We start from the raw sequence: 15623 nt of genomic DNA, 5'->3' as shown, positions 1-15623 counted from the left end.
AAGGCATCTGAATTTCTCTGGGGCCTCTAGACATGATTCCAGCTGCAGCATTGCTTTCCCTACGCGATGGAGACATCATGCCATGTGCGCGGCTACAGGTGCATCAAGCAGGCTGTCAGGAGCACCGCTGGAAGAATTATCTGGCTAACGTCTTGGGCACTATACTGGCTGCATAGCAAATTTCAAGAAAAGGTAGATTTCCAAGAAAAGAAGTGCATGGGGGTGAGAAGGCTCTGGTCAGCAAAAATTGTGAGCAGGAGGAGGGCGCTCCTAGCCAGGATGGCAAGATACAAGAGAAAAAACAATACAAAGAACAGGGGTTGTGTCCACACAGATTTCAGCGCTTTTTTAAGGGAATTGTGAGCATTCATATATGACTAAATGTTTTCAAATATTTATTTGCTACTTTCTTTATTGGCAGGGGGAAGGGGGATAGTTTGAGAAAGTTCCCACAAAATAAAACAGTTTTCCCTTTATTCCACAAGCAAGATACAAGAGCAAAAGCAATACAAAGAACAGGAGCTGTGTCCAAGTTACATTGTCAAGAAGCATCCCTTTGTTCCCTAAAATATCCACTTTAAAAATAACATGGTGGGGTTCAATTCTAAGAGACTGCAGTGTCCACACAGATTTCAGCGCTTTTTGAAGGGAATTGTGAGCATTCATATGCAGCTAAATGTTTTCAAATATCTATTTGCTACTGTCTTTATTGGCAGGGGGAAGGGGGGATAGTTTGAGAAAGTTCCCACAAAATAAAACAGTTTTCCCTCTATTCCACAAGCTCGCTTCCAAAAATTATTTGTTAGATGCGAGTTCTTCTTGCACAAGCAAATCCATCCCCAACATCTGGAAACACAGAAGATCTCAACATCACATAAAATCAACAAGATCCCTCTGTCAGCTTGCCCTCCTACATGGATAGACATTATCCTAGTTGAAGAGTTGCAACTCCTAAGCAAGCCACATGAAAGCCATGGAAGTAGATTCAGTTTTTCCATTCATGCAAGTGAAAACAAAACTTAGGCAGAGCTTGCCAAGTAAAATCCACACTGAAACCCTGTTCAGACACCCACATGTTCAAGGCTCGACATACAATCGAACTCGCACTCGTTTTTTCCCCCCCCAAGCACTCTTCCACCTTCTTGGTAACAGAAGCTAAAAATTACAAAGTGAAATGTAAAGGATGGGCTCCCGTCCTGAGCTCCAGGTCCCATCTGTCTGGTATCCGTCAGAAAGAAAAGAAAGGTCTCTCACATAACTGATTCAGTTCGAAGGAAAGTGAGAGCAAGATCTCCTTGAATGCAATGCATCAGGGACATTAGAATTAGTGATCTGGAGTTTGACAATAATAGTATTGTTTTGAAAGGGGTTAACAATCATAATTACAGTTATAACCGCACAGGAAATGTGTGTAACAGTCCTTATGAAGTCCCTAGTCATTGGAGAGGGCGATTTTATTCAGAGTTAAGGCCCCAACAGAAACACACTTGAAATGTCAAACTCCCTTTGTCCTGAAATGTAGGAGAATCATGTCACTGGAAACCAAATCAGATCTCTGAATGTGAAAGCACCCAGGGTAGTTTCTAGTTCACCTATCGGGTGTCTAAGTCTATCTAATGTGCCTGCGACAAAGTACAGACAGTCAAAAAGCCCAAGGCCAAATCCATTCAATCTTTGCAAGTTAGTCTAAGATGAAACTGGATGGATGCAGACTTAATTGTCTTGCTTACCAGGTCAATCTTAAATTGGGTTCAGCCATGCTGAAAGCAGCTGATGTGCACTGAACGTCTACCGAGTTACAGATCTGAACCAGTTTCTGATCACGTATACCGGTTTGTGTGCAACTTTTGTCCCTAGCCTGGGTGTCTAAGTATGATTCTAAGGCATCCTCCTCGAGTACCTGATAAGCCATATTACATGGGTTTTTTTGTGACTCAGTCTTCCAGTCAAATGGTACTCTGTGACCAAAAACACATGAGGAGGAGGAAGCGTCACTCACCTTTTGCAATTGCTGTTTTTTCAGGGACTCGGGCAGGCTGAACTAGAATCTACGTATGGAGGTGAAGTAATGGCCACTTTTCTCAATGTTTGAGCGTGAAATGTCATCACCTCTGCACAGGACCAATTGGGTTGCCTACATGGGCACCCAAGGCCAAAAATGCCACTTATGTGCAAGCTGGCATGCTGTACCTGGGGTGTGTGGACGACTATGCATGACTATATACTCACAAACTGGGCATATGAACCAGCAACAAAACGTGTTTAAGAGCCCCCATCATTTCACTTAAATACTTGAGTGGCTAGGGCACTTACAAGGGCAGCCAGAGATCTTGGGTCCTCCTCAAGAAGAGGGTGTTCGGATCTGGGCATCGCTGACCCCCTACAACAGTAGTCTAACCACTACACCAAGGGCCAGACACTGTCCAGCCCTTTCCCCAGTACTCCTTTTTAAATATGGCCCCTTGGGCAGCCATGTAGGAAATACCTCGAGTAAGAAGAAAGAGAACAAGCCAGAGTGCGTGATCTGGAGAGATGGCCACTAGCCTGAGTGGGGAAGGCCCTAGATTATAGCTGACAACCTTGCTCCCACTGAGGTGGAAGCTTTATCCCATATTGTGCCCGCTATCCATCTTTATCAATCACTGTATTAGCAGCTCATCTTGAAAAGTAGCATTGGGAATGGCTTTTATAATAGTTATAGTAGTGCAATGAGAGACTGGCGAAACCAGGGTCCAAATCCCCCATGAGCAAGGAAGGCCTAGAAACCAGGAACTCAAGCTCCCTGGATGAGTGCCAGAGCCTCTCCTCTACGGGCTCAAAGACAGACAAGTGTCTGAAGCCGTTATGCATGCACAAGGGGTGTGCACATAGGCCTGAGCTACTCTTGCACCTGTCCAATCTGCACCACTATTTGGCCATGCATGGAGAGCTACACATCCACGAATAAATGCCAACCTGTGTCTGAGCGGCATTTTTTGCCCTTAGACAGCCCCATCTGTCATGTATATCACCAAATCAGGTTGCCTACATACCCAGGAAGGGAAAAGAAGTTCACCCTCAGTGACTGTAGCTGAGCTAGTCTTTTGTGCACTCTTTTTTCTACTCATCATTATTTGTCATATTAAATCACAAAAATTCCAACATCGTATTCAATGTGATTACTCCATTCATTTCCTTCTTTGTTTTTTCCTTTCCTTTTTTCTCACCGTCTTTTCTATATTAAAAACTCAGGAAATCAGGAAGCATGTATAGTTTTAGTAGGGGCACTTCATTTAACAACTGATCAGGCTTCCTGTTAGAAAGGGCTCCTAAAAAGGTTAGCTTTCTGCCAGAAAAAGGAGGAGAAAGGAAAGGGCAACCAAGGGGCAATTACAAACATGCAGTAACCTGCCACAATGACACTTGCGTGGTTGTTGTATGATCTCTGGGAGGGGGTAGTACACGCCATTCCTTTTTGACTCCTAAATTCAGTTTGGTTATCTTGAAACATTTCAAACAATTAATCTTGTACTCAGAAAAAAGGTCTGGTGGGGGGGGAGGGCGGAGTCCAGAATTCACTCCTCACGCGCAGTTCAAAGACTGAAACCCTGCTCCAAATACAAGGCTCAACTCCAAAATAATTATATTGTCATGTATGACACCTCTACAATGGCTTAGTGATTAGAGAAACAGCAATCATCAAGGGATGTTGTCATTTCCTCAAAACCAATCATGACATACTTGAGAAAACAAGTATTAGCATTAGAGACCAACGAAAATATTTCATTTGGTTACACACAAAAATAACCAGTTAGGCAACCCAGAAACCTTGGGTTGGCCCCATAGTGGTACCATACACAGTGTAGACCTCCTGTTAAGTTTGAATCCTTTTATCCTGCATCACAGTCATTTTAGCAGGCCTTTAATGGTGTTAAGTTAGGTTGAGTTAGCATAAGGAAGACTAACTGAGCTGGCCGTTCCCAAAATGTTCTCTCACCTGTGCCTCACAGTTTTCCTTACTACTTCCCTTACTGATACTATTTTAAGGCATCAGATGGGAAAATGAAATAGCAATGTTTGGAAAAAGTTTAACTTGTATCCAGTGACCTGGGCTGAAGGTGTCAGAACATGTTAGATCAATCTAAAGTGGCTACGTACTGGTCCTATTCAATTTTCTCTAACCTTCTTCTAAGGGCTATTGGTAAGTACCTTAGGAGGAAAGGCTCAAGAGAACAGTTCGCCACATCCTAGAGATGCTTTAAGTTTCAAACACACGCCATCTGGGCTCCGTAGGCAGCCATTATGTTCCAGCACCTTACGGATCAAGTATCTGTGCCCCAGAGTCATGTGGTAGTGTGTATAGATGTGTGGCAAAGTGGGAGTGCCTAGCTAGCCACAGGGCTAGTTTCCCACCTGCCTCTGGGCACGCTGCCCACCTGTCTCACCCGCCATGCCTTGTTGCTAATTAATTAAATCCTTAATTAATGTAGGAGGCTGCCCTGGCCTACCCTACAATGATGCCATATGGCCCACCTGAAGGTGAAGGCTGGGGCTTAGGCACACCTACTCACCTCCCCAGTGAAAGGCAACTAGCCTGGTATCTCCTGGGGGCTCCCACACCACTCAGAGCCCCACCAGGCCACCCACACCCAGCAGGGGGCAGTTTAAGATCACACCCAGGACCAGGAGCCTCCAAATCATCCCCTACAGCTCCTCCCTTATCTCCAAGATGCTCCAAGCAGCCTTGCAGCCAGGCCATGTTAATGCCTTGCCTGCTGGCAGCAAACTGCCCTGTTCATATAGGCAGCCAAGGATCTAAAATGGCTGCCACAATTAAGCACCTGCTGGCTGCTTGGCTCGGCCCTTAAAGTGGCAGGCACCCAGTGTCCTACCACAAGATGATGTCACAGAATCATGGAGTCCTAGAAAGTTAGAGTTGGCAGGGACCTCAGGAGGTCACATCTAGTCCAACCCCCTGCTCAAAGCAGCACCAGCCTGCTCCGTCTGAAGGAGTTTGCACTTGTCCTTGTTGAACCTCATGAGATTTCTTTTGGTCCAATCCTCCAATTTCTCTAGTTCACTCTGAACACTAGCACTACACTGCAGCGTGTCTACTGCTCCCCACAGCACGGTGTCCTCTGCAAACTTGCTGTGGGTGCATTTTATGCCTTCTTCCCAGTCGTCAATCATGATATTGAACAAAACTGGTTCAAGGCCCAACATCTGGGGAACTCCACTTGATACTGGCTGCCAGCTACATTGAGCCATTGATTATTACTCCTTCACCTGAACCATACAGCCAGTTTTCTATCCACCTCACAGTCCAATCATCCAGGCCCTACTTTTTAACCCCAAACAGAGAAAGAAACAGTCATATTCTCCACTAGGGATTAAAGGAGATATAGAAGGTATGTAAAAGATGTTGCAACAGTGCAGTAACAAATGACAGGATCAGCATCAAAGCTAAAATTCAACAGATACAAATACAATAACTAGGGCAGAGCAGCATTTAGAGACCAACTAGTTCAGGGGGAGACAAGCTTAAAATTAGATACAGAGGCTATTTAAAACTAAAGGAACACAACTGGCATTGGTTCAATTAATTTGTATTAATAACACAGTTGGTTGTTTCTATAAAGTTGTTCCATGGAAGCACAGTCACTGGAGAATAACTGACATCTTTGTCACAATAAACCACTTCTATCTCACCAGTTTCCACAAAGCTGCTTTGATGTCCTTGTTTCTCATGCTGTAGATGACCGGATTCATCACCGGTGGGATCATGGAATAGAGAACAGACAGCATGAGGTCCAGAGCTGATGGGGACCCAGATGTGGGCTTCATATAAGCAATCATACTAGTGCTAACCATCAAGGCGACAACAATGAGGTGGGGAAGACAGGTGGAAACTGCTTTATGCCGGCCCTGCTCAGAGGGGATTCTCAGTACAGTAATGAATATCTGAATATAAGACACAAATGTAAACGCAATGCAAACAAGACCTAAACATGCACTAAAAATAAGAATCTGAATTTCACTACTAAACACCTCTGAGAAAGAGATCCTAAGGAGCTGTGGGACTTCACAGAAGAACTGGTTGACGATGTTGGAGTGGCAGAAGGGCAGCCTAAAGGTGTTCCCCGTGTGCAGGGCAGAGTTCAGAAGAGCAGCGCTCCAGGCCGCGGCTGCCATTTGCAGACAAGCGTTCCTGTTCATCACTGTCGCGTAGTGCAGTGGTTTGCAGATGGCGATGTATCGGTCGTAAGCCATGACGGTGAGGATGGCGAGGTCTGCTGGAATGAAAAAGAGGACGAGAAAAACTTGGGTGACACATCCAGAATAGGAAATCAGCCTGGTGTTCAGTATGGCATTGGCCATGGATTTGGGGACAATGACAGAGATGGATCCGATGTCGAGGATGGACAGATTGAGGAGGAAGAAGTACATCGGGGTGTGGAGGTGACTCTCAATGGCTATGAGCGTGATAACAAGGAGATTGCCAATCAGGGCTGCCAGGTATATTGTTAGAAAAGTGGCCAAGTGCAAGATCTGCAATCCCAGGGCATCGGAGAACCCCAGGAGCAGGAACTCAGTCACGGCGGTGCAATTGGACGTCATCGTCCACAGTGCCTTTTGGGATGCCTGTGGAGGGAAAGGGAATGACTGTGGTGAGGACACAAGCAGACAAGAGAATAACCCCAGCTTTCCTGTCCACAGTCATGCATGTCTTATTTTTTTTAATAGTGCCACTTGATTTTCAGTTGAAAGGCAGTTTGGCGGGGGGGGGGTTAAATGAAAAATTAGGGCCCCTAAAGTAACAAAATTGTTAAGAAACTGTTTTTGTCACTCCAGAATATTGTGGCATTTCATCCAAAAAGTGGGCAGCAAAGTTATTTTGCCAGTGCTGTTGTGGAGACCCTGTCACTGGCACCGACTAGAGCGGACACATTTCCCATGTCTGTGAAAATGCAGAATTTGTCAGTGCACTGGCATAAGCTGGCATAAACTGTCACACTGGCATTTGTCAGTGCACTGACACACTGGCATAAACTGTCACACTGGCATTTGTCAGTGCACTGACACACTGTCTCACTGGCATAAACTGGCCTAGCTCCTCCGCAGTCGAAGGAGCTGTCAGTCGCCATCAGGTTCAGGTCCGATCCATAAGATAGCTTCGGAAAAGAGAACAATTACAACCCCATTTCATGAATGCTGGTGCCTGAGTCTGACCCACAAGGAGCTGCTCTCGAAGGTATGAAGTCAAAAAGGCCACGCCATTGTATTTCCATTTTCCTAGGCACATATAGTATAGACACAGCCAATGTCTTAAGCTCTGAGTCATCTGGAAAGATTGCGCACAGCTTTGTTCACATCCTGCCAGCCACTTGATTGCAAACTGGCTTCCAGTCTCACAAATATGTATATGCATGGGATATCAAGACCCCAGTTTTGCTTCAAGTATTTGTAACTCATCTATTTAAAAAAAAATTGATCATGATTGATCATCTGAAAAGATCATCTTTTCTTTATTTGCTGAAGCTGAAATCCCTCTGTGGGCAAGAAACTAAATTATCCTTAGTACTTCTGGGATTATTGATAAAAAGGAAGAAACGGTAGCAAGGCTGCTCCAAGCCCAGGGACGTTGAGATGCAGATGAGAGCTCTAATTCTGCACCCTTCTGCAAAGGCATTGCCTGGGGCTCCTGCCCTGGTCGCTCACCTCAGTTATACTAGTGTAGAAAATGGAAAATCTGCATTTTTCTTTTTCTAAAAACATCTTTACTTGTCTGACAAACTGAAGAAATTTTATTACATGGAGAATAAGACTCTCAAACAATTCTTAATTGTAATTTATATTTCTGTTCCAAATGTTCCTCTGCCTCAATACCCAAACTTTGTTGAATTGAATATTTTACTTACTGTGCTCATCTTAATGGTTTTGTCTTCGGTTTCCTACATTAGATCCTTGAACGCCAGGACAGTTTGGTTACTGACTGTCTTCTAGTGTATCTAATCCCTTGTCCCCCTATCACTGCACTATCGAGATGCCAGGGGCACGGGTTTCGCAGTCATCCACCCCTCACTCCATGAGAGAACGGAGAGGGGGAGATCAACATGATTTCTCTCTGAGAAAGAGCTCTGGGTGTAGCTCACATGGAGCCTTGCTGGAATAAAAGGACCGAAGCTTCAGCGCAGTCATTTCTCTATGCATCTTTCCTAAGAGCTCATGGGACTCGGTCCCTAGAGCCTTGCACAGCTCACAAGCAGAGACCAGGGACAAACACCCTTGGATTCACTGATTAGACATGGATTCACCGAGTCACTGGAATAGACTCCCCCCGAGGTGGTGCAAGCACCAGCTCTGATCACCTTTAAGAAACATTTGGATGCTTATCAAGCTGGGATCCTTTGCCTCTACCTTTGCCCCTTGGGCAAGGGGCTGGACCCGATGATCTGACAAGGTCCCTTCCAGCCCTAGCGTCTATGAAATCTGTAATTTTGAAGCCAGAAGGACTGTCATGATTCTCTCATTTGACCTATTGCTGATCACACGTCAGAGGACTTCATTCTGGCTTCTAACTTAGGCGGTGTCTATCCGTAGGCCAATGTTTCTGGGCTTTGCTAATAGCCGCATGGGTTTGGTAAGGATTTTTCCTCCCTCCCGTTGCTACAAGTGTCGGGCTTCACCTCACCCCACAGCCCTGCTTTTCTCACAAGCAGTCAGTACTGGCTGCTAATTGGTAGTATTTAGCCACACCTAAAAGGTCTACCCTCCCTGCCCCTGGGCCACTCATAGTCATGCCAGTCACCACGTTTGGGAGCAGGAGGGCATTTTACTGCAGAGTGGGATGGGTGGAGACTTATGGGGACACGGGGGTCCTTGCTCTGTACTACAGGGCATGGCTGCCTTACCTGCATCTCCTGAAGGTGTTTTAAACCCCTTGCAGCAGCAGGACATGAACAGTCTTCATCTCCCTCTTTTACCTGTGGCAGATTTCAGTGGTTTTAGTGTCTGTGGGCAATATACATTGTAGTGGTGTGACAGGGTGTCTGCATGGTTTTAAAACCAGTTTAAATAAGGTTACATATGGGATAGTTTGGATAGGGAAGATGCTGCCTAGAGCAGGAGGCTGGACCGCCCTCCAGAGCTGCTTCCAGTCCTACATTTGTGCTAGTCTGTGATTTATCACATTTGACTTGTACATGGGACCATCCCCTGGTCTACTGTCCAATGTGGACTCTAACTAAGACGTCTCCTGGGAGTGAGATGGTGTTCATCTTTCCAGTTCTCTTTGCTTTTTCTTCCTAAGGACTATAATGGAGGAGAGCCTGCAAGACCAGGAGGATGCAGGTGTGCAAAGAGAGGGTACAATGGCATGGCAGCATGTGGTAGACGAGCAGATGAGGGTGACACGTAATGACATGGCTGGGAGGAAAGGTGGGATGATGTCCACTTACATGTTACTATGGGAGATCTGAAGGAATGGGGGCAAGGGCTGGAGGAAGCAGGACAGAGGGGAGAAGAGAAGGGGAGAAGAGAGTGAACCCAAAACACTGGTAAAGTAGGTTTCGATTGGGTATCAGGACCCTCCACTCAGGGTCAGACCAATCCCTGTATTTGGCATCAGGGAGGAATTTCAATTTATGATCAAATGGGGAGCACCATGGCAGGGTTTCCCATCCTCCAATGGAAGGGGGTTGCCTGTGCACTTTTAGTAACATTTTAGACAGGTTTTGCCTTTGGATAGCAATGGTCCTCCTTCAATCCGAGGGTTGGAGTAGATGACATCCAGGGGTCCCTTCTAGCTCTATATTTCTCTGATTGTAGGGGAACTCAGGAGGGCCATCTCCTTCTCCAGCTTCCAACACCTGCGGTTTGGGCGCTTTCTACAACTACACGTTTAGGACCACCACCTCTCCATTCAAACATCCGTGGAAGCCTGTTTCTTTGCACAGCTCTGCACATCAGCCAACCCCCTCCGCACCCTCAGCTGCATTTGTTTCTGGTCCCATGGACTTGTAGAGGTCCAGCTTTTCTAAAGAGACCCTAAACTGAACTTTTGCCAGTATTGGCTGCTCATCTTCTCCCCAAAATGTGCTGCCAAGTGCAACAGTCTGGGAGCTGACCTTGCCTGTGAAGACTGAAGTCAAAAAAGGCATTGAGCACTTCAGCCATTTCCACATCATCGGTCACTATGTTGCTTCCACCACTCAACAGGGCACCAACGAGGAACAGTCAGCATGGAGTCAATAAGGGTAAGTCATGCCTGACCAACCTGAGGGAAGAGATGACTGCCCCTATGGATGTAGGGAGAGCTCTGAATGCTCTATACCTCAACTTCAGCAAGCCTTTGGATACAGTCTCCAACAATATTATTACAAGCAAGCCAAGGAAGTATGGGTTGAATGGACTGTGAGGTGGATTGAAAATGGCTGATTGGTTCAGCTCAGAGGATAGTAATCAATGGGTCACTGTCTAGGTGGCAGGTGATATCCAGTGGACTGTCCCTAGGGTTGGGCCTGGGGCCTATTTCAATATTTTCATCAAAGACCTGAAAGATGTGATGAAGTCACTCCTCATCAAGTTTGAAGGTGACACCAAGCTGGGGGGAGTAGTAGATATGCTGGAGGGTAGGCTAGGATTCAAAGAAACCTCGACAAACTGGAGGATTGGACCAAAAGAAATATCATGAGGTTCAGTAAGGACAAGTGCACAGAAGGACAACGTAGACAATTACACTTGGAAGGAAGTTGAGGAGGTCTTCTAGTTCAACCCCTTGCTGAAAGAAGGACCGTCTCCAATTGGATCGTGCCAACCATGACTTTGTCTATCCAGGTGTTAAAAACCTTCAAGGATGGCAATTCCACAGCCTAACTCCATTTCAACTCTTGATAGGAGTTCCCTTTCTTCTATTTCTTGTATGTAAACTACATTGCCAGAACTAGCTGCAAATTGCCCAAATTGGATGAGGGGGTGGAAAGCACACTGTCCAAGTTTACTGATGACACTAAGATGTGGGGCGAGGTGGACACACCTGAAGGGAGAGAGAGGCTGCAACTAGATTTAGACAGACTGCAAAAGTGGGCAGACAAGAATAGGATGGGGTTCAACGTAGACAAATGCAGGGTGCTGCACCTGGGGAGAAAGGAGTCCACAGCATACACACAGGCTGGGGAGTTTCCTTCTTGAAAGCACAGAGGTGGAAAGGGATCTCAGAGTCATTATTGACTCCAAGACGAACATGAGGCGCCAATGCCAGACCGCAGCGAGCAAGGCCAGCCATACTTTGTCATGCATCCAAAGGTGCATCTCAAGCCGGTCCAGAGAGGGGATGCTCCCCCTCTATGCCACTTTGGTCAGGCCACAGGTGGAGTACTGCGTCCAGTACTGGGCGCCATACTTCAGGCCAGCCTGGAGAGGGTTCAGAGGAGGCCACCCACTTGTTGAGAGGGCAGCAGGACAGGCCCTACGAGGAGAGGCTGAGGGACCTGAACCTGAGTAGCCTCGGCAAGAGGAGGCCGAGGGGGGACCTGGTGGCTGCCTACAAGCTCATCGGGGGGATCAACAGCAAATAGGCAGAGCCCTGTTCTCCCCAGCACCACCTGAGTTGACGAGGAACAATGGTCATAAGCTGATGGAAAACAGGTTTAGGTTGGAGATCAAAAGGGTGGTCACAATCTGGAACCAACTTCCCAGGGAAGTGGTCCTCGCCCCTACCTTCGGCAAATTCAAGAGGAGGTTGGATGCTCACCTGTCTGGGGTCTTTTGAACCCAGCATTCATTCCTGCCTGTGGCAGGGTGTCAGGCGAGATAATCTGTTCAGGTCCCTCCTGCCCCTACCTACTATGAAACTATGAAACTATGTGTCCATATCAGTCAAAACAATCCAATTCCTTACTCTGAAAATTGCCCTTTTGAGTGTCAATTCTGGACAGTTTTCCAAATTGCTAGCAGTATTTTCTTGGAGGAGAAACTTTTTCTTCTACTTTTTTTTTGTTAGAAACTCTTTTTTCACCGGGTAATGTTGATTATTCTATCTGATTTGAAAGCAAAACACAGTTCATATTTTGCAGGATTTGGGGTGGAACAGCAATCCCAATTTCCATGGAGTTATACAGTACCAGATTCGGGTCTCCACCGAGTTTGCTGCTTCATCATTTCTAAGAAAGGCCATGGTCCTGGAATCAGTGGACTTCATAGAATAGGCTGCTTGTTGGAAGGGATAATGGATTGAGGGACCGGCGGCTCGAAAGCCATTTTGGCTTGACATAGTTAAATCACCTCCCAAAATCCCCAGGCTCACCTATCTACTGTTTCAGGGGGTGAAATAGAAGGACAACAAAAACCCAGCATCACGACAGTCACGGTTTGTATAGAAGCTCAAGTGAGTAGACACTTAGAAGAAATCATTTCCAACCCTTCAGCATGGTGTAGAAGAAGCCATTAGCTACCTTGCAAAACCTGTACAAGGAAATCATGATTAAGACTCCCAGCACCAGAGTGATCACTGACACCTCCTATCTAAAAACTATTATCACTCCCCTTTAAACATTCTCTGACCCTCCTTCCAGATCTCAGATAGGCGAACCTCAAGAAAATATTGTAACACAGAAAGGAGAAAGATCTCATGATATTCTCCAAGAGGCATTTTTTGAGATATAGAAGTTATGTACAAAGTGTTGCAATCATGCAGTAACAACTGAAAATATCAGCATCAAAGCTGAATTTCAACAGACACCAAGACAGTAGCTAGGTCTGAGCAGCATCTTAGAGACTAACTAGTTCAGGGAGACATAAGCTTCAAATTAAATACAGAGCTTATTTTAAATAGTGTAGTGCTAAAGCAACAAAATGGGAATCGGTGGAATTAATCTGTAATTATAACACAGTTGGTTGTTTCTATAAAGATGTTGAGTGGAGCCACAGTCACTGGAGAATAACTGACATCTTTGTTGGAATAAACCACCTCCATCGCACCAGTTTCCACAGAGCTGCTTTGATGTCCTTGTTTCTCATGCTGTAGATGACCGGATTCATCATTGGTGGGATCATGGAATAGAGAACAGACACCACGAGGTCCAGAGCTGATGGGGACCCAGATGTGGGCTTCAAATGGGCAATCGTCCCAGTGCTAACCAGCAAGGTGACAACAATGAGGTGGGGAAGACAGGTGGAAACTGCTTTATGCCGGCCCTGCTCAGAGGGGATTCTCAGTACAGTAGTGAATATCTGAATGTAAGACACAAATATAAACGCGATGCAAACAAGACCTAAACATACACCAAAGATAAGGATCTGAATTTCACTAGTAAACACCTCCGAGCCAGAAATCCTAAGAAGCTGGGGGATTTCACAGAAGAACTGGTTGACGATGTTGGAGTGGCAGAAGGGCAGCCTAAAGGTGTTCCCCGTGTGCAGGGCAGAGTACAGAAGAGCAGCGCTCCAGCCCATGGCTGCCATTAGCAGACAAGCTCTCCTGTTCATCACTGTCGCATAGTGCAGTGGTTTGCAGATGGCGATGTATCGGTCGTAAGCCATGATGGTGAGGATGGCGAGGTCTGCTGGAATGAAAAAGAGGACGAGAAAAACTTGGGTGACACATCCAGAATAGGAAATCAGCCTGGTGTTCAGTATGGCATTGGCCATGGATTTGGGGACAATGACAGAGATGCACCCGATGTCGAGGATGGACAGATTGAAGAGGAAGAAGTACATCGGGGTGTGGAGGTGGCTGTCCACGGCTATGAGCGTGATAACAAGGAGATTGCCAATCAGGGCTGCCAGGTATATTATTAGAAAAGTGGCCAAGTGCAAGATGTGCAATCCCAGGGCATCGGAGAACCCCAGGAGTAGGAACTCAGTCACCGCGGTGCAGTTGGACGTCATCATCCACAGTGCCTTTTGGGATGCCTGTGGAGGGAAAGGGAATGACTGTGTCAAGAGAAGAAGAAGTAGGAGAAAAAACACCATTTTCCTGGCCACAATTCTCCTTGACTTGACTGTTTTAGATGTTCACCTGATTTTCAGTTGAAATGGAGTTTTCTGATAGAAAACAGGTTTCCTTAAGTGACATTATTTTTCAAGATACATTTTTTTTTTCCCCGATAATTTTGGCATTTCATTGAAAAATTGGACAGGAAAGATATTTTATAAGAGATTTGGCAGACATCTTGTCACTGCCACTCACTAGTGCTCACACATTTCCCATGTCTGTGAAAGTGGAGAAGGTGTCAGTGCACTGTCACACTGGCATAAACTGGCCTAGCTCCTTTCTAGTCCAAGGGGCCCTGTCCATTCACATCCAGTGCAGGTACATTGCAAGTCCATGTGATGTGGGGAAAGGGAATAATTACAGCCTCAGATCCTATCATTTCATGAGTATTGGTGCCTAAATCTTACCCACTGGCAGCTGAGCATGATATTATGAAGTCATAAATTTCATCCCATAGTATTTCCATTTTCCTAGGACATAGAGCTTAAGATGCTGGCTGTGTCCAGGTTCTAAAGTCACCGGGGAAGATTGCAATCAAATGGCTGGCAGGATGTGCACAAGGCTGTGTGTTCAAACTGGCTTCAAATCTCAGAAATATATATAAGCATGGGCTGTCAACATCCCTGCATGGTCTGTACATTTCCTAAGTCATGTATTTCAAAGATATTTGACCTTTTCTTTATGTGTTTAGTCTGAAAATCTTCAGTGGCCAGCAAACTAGATGACTCTTGGCACTTCAGGGGTTACTGATGAAGAGGAAGACATGCTAGCAGGGCAGCTCCAAGCCCAGTGCAGGCTGTGATGCACAGGGCAGCTCTGCCTGCCATGCTGCCGACCTGTGGTCATGGCTATTTCCCCACTCTACAAAGGCAATGCCTTGGGCTTCTGTCCTGCTTCCCCGCTCTGTTACACTGCTGTAGAAATAGTAAACATTTCAGGACAGAAATCTGCTACTGTTCATGCAAGTAGTTCTATGCTTATTGTAGAGATGTTATCAAATGGAGAATAAATTTCTGAAATAATTTTAAATATAATTCATTATAATTTTTATGAAAGATCCTCTCTATTAAAACCCAAACATTATGGAATTGAATATGTTACTTACTGCACTCGTTTTAATGGTTTTGTCTTCAGTTTCCTATGTTAAATCCTTGAATGCCAGGGCAGTTTGATTGTTGACCATCTACTCTTCCCTCCCGTCTCTTGTGCCCCCATCACTGTGCTATCTAGATGCCAGGGGTGCAGGTTTCTCAGGGTCGTGCATTCCTCGCTGTGCAGGAGAACTGAGAGGAGTTGATCCAAAATGATGAGTCCCTGAAGAAGAGCTGGGTGTGTAATTACTTCGAGCTTTACTGCAATGAAGGGACTGAAGTCGCAGTCAGTGAGTTGTCTATGTATACGTTGGGAGGTCTTGTGGGACTGTTTCCTTAGAGCCCTGCACAGCTCAGAAGCAGAGCCCATGGGCAAACACACAGGATTCACAGATATTGAAGCCAGAAGGACTGTCCAGAGTCTCTCATTGGACCTACTGCTGACCACATGTCAGAGCATCTCTCTGTGGCTTGTAACAGGCTGCGTCTATCAGCGGGCCAATGTTTCTGGGCTTTGCTAGTCACAACGTGGGGACGGGGGGAATTTTTTCCCCTCCTGT

This window comes from Alligator mississippiensis, chromosome 7 (genome assembly GCF_030867095.1).
Source record: "Alligator mississippiensis isolate rAllMis1 chromosome 7, rAllMis1, whole genome shotgun sequence".
Taxonomy (NCBI): Eukaryota; Metazoa; Chordata; order Crocodylia; family Alligatoridae; genus Alligator; species Alligator mississippiensis.
The sequence above is the reverse complement of the archived record's forward strand: the minus strand, read 5'-3'. Positions refer to the sequence as shown.